Source organism: Rutidosis leptorrhynchoides, chromosome 4, assembly GCF_046630445.1.
Source record: "Rutidosis leptorrhynchoides isolate AG116_Rl617_1_P2 chromosome 4, CSIRO_AGI_Rlap_v1, whole genome shotgun sequence".
NCBI classification, from domain to species: Eukaryota; Viridiplantae; Streptophyta; class Magnoliopsida; order Asterales; family Asteraceae; genus Rutidosis; species Rutidosis leptorrhynchoides.
Window position 1 is genome coordinate 103,410,416 of NC_092336.1, and position 6,000 is coordinate 103,416,415.

Sequence of the window (6,000 nt, forward strand, 5' to 3'; positions counted from 1 at the left end):
AGTTTCCATTTTTAGAAAGTTTCTTATTTTACTAAGTTTCTATGACTAGAGAGTTTCTACTTTTATGAGTGTTTTCCATTTTAGGATACTTGCCGTATTAGATAAGCTTCCAATCACCCCTTTCCCTTTGAATGGCTAATTTAGATCTAGGGGCTTGAGCCATAGGACCCTTTAAATCGGAAATCCAAACCCTCTGCCTAGAATCTCGTAGAAACCATTCGTCAAGAAAGTTCGAAGATCTATACATCTCTAATACATATCCCAAAATATTTTTGTGCTACAATATAAGTAGTAGGTTATAGGTGCTAGTAATAGTAATAGTGTATACATGTTAAGTACTAGTATAAGTAGTATTAGGGTTTAAGGTTTTAATATGTATATGTATATATAATTTGTATATATATGTGTATATATATAAAAATATTTTTTTTACATGTATATATGGTTATATAAATCTAGGTGTGTTTATGTATATACTTATGAATAACAAGTTTATAATATGAATATGAATTAACAAAGATTAAAGTTTATGTAAATAGTTTAGGGTTTATGTTATACCTTTGAAGATTCAAGATAATTAACAAAGAAAAGATGAACACGATGAAGATGGAAGATCAAAGCCTTGAAAATCTTGAAGAACTCCTTGAAGATTCTTGAAGAACACGAAGAACAAGCTTGAAGATCCGAATATCATAAGAGAGGGAGAGGGAGAGATTGTTTTTGAGAGAGGATTTTGGTGTGATTTGTGAATGAGAAACTAGGAGTCTAGGAGTGTTTATATAGTGCAAGTATTAGAGTGTTAGTCAACATAAGGATGTTCTAATTAATGATTTTGTTTTGTTTTATAATTTTTAGTCAACAAAAGGTGGTACTAGTTTATAATTAGTCAACATAAGGATGTACTAGTTTATACTTTATTTTTAGTCAACATAAGGATGTAATTGTTTAAGATTCTTTAGTCTCATTATTATTACTATTATTATTTTTACATTTACTACATGATAAGTATTATTTTCTTTTTACTAATTCATGACTTGTATATATTTAGTTCCCAATTGTTTTATTATTTATATCAATGTCAATTTTTATTTATTACTTATAGGTTATTAGTTATAATATTACATAAATGCATAAATTTTAATTAGCAATGAGTGTCGACTAACAGTTTATTATTTTCATCTTTTATTAACTTGTCAATTATTGCACAAAATTAATTAATATGTTTTCTAACTCTTAATACTTAACAATTGTTGATTAAAGTTTAATCATTAAGTTTTAATTATATTGTTTGGGCATTTAATATTGGAAAAATATAGAATGGAAAAATGAGGGTCGTTATAAGTACCGTCCGAGAACCGAGGTCAATAAGCTCAAGACAGAACTTAGAGGGTTACGAACCCAAGGATTTGATATTACCACGTACGAAAGACGATTCACAGAATTGTGCCTATTGTGTCCGGGAGCATTCGAAGATGAGGAAGAGAAGATCGACGCATTTGTGAAAGGATTACCGGAAAGAATCCAAGAAGATATAAGTTCACACGAGCCCGCCTCCATACAACAGGCATGTAGAATGGCTCACAAACTCGAGAACCAGATTGAAGAAAGAATTAAAGAACAGACTGCTGAAGAGGCCAATGTGAAGCAAGTCAAAAGAAAGTGGGAGGAAAACGGTGATAAGAATCACCAATACAACAACAACAGCAATTACAACAATAATCGCAACAATTATCCCAACAATCGCAACATCAATCGCAACTACAACAAACGGCCCAACAACAACAACAATAATAACAACAGCAACTACAACAATCATCCCAACAACAATAATAACCGCAACAACAACAACAATCAGAAGCAGCTATGCCAAAGGTGTGAAAAGAATCACTCGGGGTTCTGCACCAAATTTTGCAACAAGTGTAAAAGAAATGGTCATAGCGCGACGAAGTGTGAGGTCTACGGACCAGGGGTTAATAGAACGAAAGGAACAAATGGTGTCGGAACGAGTAATGGCGGAGCAAGTAGTGTCGGAGCAAGTTATGCCAATGTAGTTTGTTATAAATGTGGAAAACCAGGCCACATTATTAGAAATTGCCCGAACCAGGAGAACACGAATGGACAAGGCCGTGGAAGAGTTTTCAATATTAATGCGGTAGAGGCACAGGAAGACCCGGAGCTTGTTACGGGTACGTTTCTTATTGACAATAAATCTGCTTACGTTTTATTTGATTCGGGTGCGGATAGAAGCTATATGAGTAGAGATTTTTGTGCTAAATTAAGTTGTCCATTGACGCCTTTGGATAGTAAATTTTTACTCGAATTAGCAAATGGTAAATTAATTTCAGCAGATAATATATGTCGGAATCGAGAAATTAAACTGGTTAGCGAAACATTTAAGATTGATTTGATACCAGTAGAGTTAGGGAGTTTTGATGTGATAATCGGTATGGACTGGTTGAAAGAAGTGAAAGCGGAGATCGTTTGTTACAAAAATGCAATTCGCATTATACGAGAAAAAGGAAAACCCTTAATGGTGTACGGAGAAAAGGGCAACACGAAGCTACATCTTATTAGTAATTTGAAGGCACAAAAACTAATAAGAAAAGGTTGCTATGCTGTTCTAGCACACGTCGAGAAAGTACAAACTGAAGAAAAGAGCATCAATGATGTTCCCATTGCAAAAGAATTTCCCGATGTATTTCCGAAAGAATTACCGGGATTACCCCCACATCGATCCGTTGAATTCCAAATAGATCTTGTACCAGGAGCTGCACCAATAGCTCGTGCTCCTTACAGACTCGCACCCAGCGAGATGAAAGAACTGCAAAGCCAATTACAAGAACTTTTAGAGCGTGGTTTCATTCGACCAAGCACATCACCGTGGGGAGCTCCTGTTTTGTTTGTCAAGAAGAAAGATGGTACATTCAGGTTGTGTATCGACTACCGAGAGTTGAACAAACTTACCATCAAGAACCGCTACCCACTACCGAGAATCGACGACTTATTTGATCAACTACAAGGCTCGTCTGTTTATTCAAAGATTGACTTACGTTCCGGGTATCATCAAATGCGAGTGAAAGAAGATGATATTCCAAAGACTGCTTTCAGAACACGTTACGGTCATTACGAGTTTATGGTCATGCCGTTTGGTTTAACTAATGCACCAGCTGTGTTCATGGACCTTATGAACCGAGTGTGTGGACCATACCTTGACAAGTTTGTCATTGTTTTCATTGATGACATACTTATTTACTCAAAGAATGACCAAGAACACGGTGAACATTTGAGAAAGGTGTTAGAAGTATTGAGGAAGGAAGAATTGTACGCTAAGTTTTCAAAGTGTGCATTTTGGTTGGAAGAAGTTCAATTCCTCGGTCACATAGTGAACAAAGAAGGTATTAAGGTGGATCCGGCAAAGATAGAAACTGTTGAAAAGTGGGAAACCCCGAAAACTCCGAAACACATACGCCAGTTTTTAGGACTAGCTGGTTACTACAGAAGGTTCATCCAAGACTTTTCCAGAATAGCAAAACCCTTGACTGCATTAACGCATAAAGGGAAGAAATTTGAATGGAATGATGAACAAGAGAAAGCGTTTCAGTTATTGAAGAAAAAGCTAACTACGGCACCTATATTGTCATTGCCTGAAGGGAATGATGATTTTGTGATTTATTGTGACGCATCAAAGCAAGGTCTCGGTTGTGTATTAATGCAACGAACGAAGGTGATTGCTTATGCGTCTAGACAATTGAAGATTCACGAACAAAATTATACGACGCATGATTTGGAATTAGGCGCGGTTGTTTTTGCATTAAAGACTTGGAGGCACTACTTATATGGGGTCAAAAGTATTATATATACCGACCACAAAAGTCTTCAACACATATTTAATCAGAAACAACTGAATATGAGGCAGCGTAGGTGGATTGAATTATTGAATGATTACGATTTTGAGATTCGTTACCACCCGGGGAAGGCAAATGTGGTAGCCGATGCCTTGAGCAGGAAGGATAGAGAACCCATTCGAGTAAAATCTATGAATATAATGATTCATAATAACATTACTACTCAAATAAAGGAGGCGCAACAAGGAGTTTTAAAAGAGGGAAATTTAAAGGATGAAATACCCAAAGGATCGGAGAAGCATCTTAATATTCGGGAAGACGGAACCCGGTATAGGGCTGAAAGGATTTGGGTACCAAAATTTGGAGATATGAGAGAAATGGTACTTAGAGAAGCTCATAAAACCAGATACTCAATACATCCTGGAACGGGGAAGATGTACAAGGATCTCAAGAAACATTTTTGGTGGCCGGGTATGAAAGCCGATGTTGCTAAATACGTAGGAGAATGTTTGACGTGTTCTAAGGTCAAAGCTGAGCATCAGAAACCATCAGGTCTACTTCAACAACCCGAAATCCCGGAATGGAAATGGGAAAACATTACCATGGATTTCATCACTAAATTGCCAAGGACTGCAAGTGGTTTTGATACTATTTGGGTAATAGTTGATCGTCTCACCAAATCAGCACACTTCCTGCCAATAAGAGAAGATGACAAGATGGAGAAGTTAGCACGACTGTATTTGAAGGAAGTCGTCTCCAGACATGGAATACCAATCTCTATTATCTCTGATAGGGATGGTAGATTTATTTCAAGATTCTGGCAGACATTACAGCAAGCATTAGGAACTCGTCTAGACATGAGTACTGCCTATCATCCACAAACTGATGGGCAGAGCGAAAGGACGATACAAACGCTTGAAGACATGCTACGAGCATGTGTTATTGATTTCGGAAACAGTTGGGATCGACATCTACCGTTAGCAGAATTTTCCTACAACAACAGCTACCATTCAAGCATTGAGATGGCTCCGTTTGAAGCACTTTATGGTAGAAAGTGCAGGTCTCCGATTTGTTGGAGTGAGGTGGGGGATAGACAGATTACGGGTCCGGAGATTTTACAAGAAACTACCGAGAAGATCATCCAAATTCAACAACGGTTGAAAACCGCCCAAAGTCGACAAAAGAGCTACGCTGACATTAAAAGAAAAGATATAGAATTTGAAATTGGAGAGATGGTCATGCTTAAAGTTGCACCTTGGAAAGGCGTTGTTCGATTTGGTAAACGAGGGAAATTAAATCCAAGGTATATTGGACCATTCAAGATTATTGATCGTGTCGGACCAGTAGCTTACCGACTAGAGTTACCTCAACAACTCGCGGCTGTACATAACACTTTCCACGTCTCGAATTTGAAGAAATGTTTTGCTAAAGAAGATCTCACTATTCTGTTAGATGAAATCCAAATCAACGAAAAACTTCAATTCATCGAAGAACCCGTCGAAATAATGGATCGTGAGGTTAAAAGACTTAAGCAAAACAAGATACCAATTGTTAAGGTTCGATGGAATGCTCGTAGAGGACCCGAGTTCACCTGGGAGCGTGAAGATCAGATGAAGAAGAAATACCCGCATCTATTTCCAGAAGATTCGTCAACACCTTCAACAGCTTAAAATTTCGGGACGAAATTTATTTAACGGGTAGGTACTGTAGTGACCCGAACTTTTCCATGTTTATATATATTAATTGAGATTGATATTTACATGATTAAATGTTTCCAACATGTTAAGCAATCAAACTTGTTAAGACTTGATTAATTGAAATAGGTTTCATATAGACAATTGACCACCCAAGTTGACCGGTGATTCACGAACGTTAAAACTTGTAAAAAAACTATATGATGACATATATATGGTTATATATATAGTTAACATGATATTATGATAAGTAAACATATCATTAATTATATTAACAATGAACTACATATGTAAAAACAAGACTACTAACTTAATGATTTTGAAACGAGACATATATGTAACGTTTATCGTTGTAACGACATTTAATGTATATATATCATATTAAGAGATATTCGTACATCATAATATCATGATAATATAATAATTTAAAATCTCTTTTGATATTATAAACATTGGGTTAA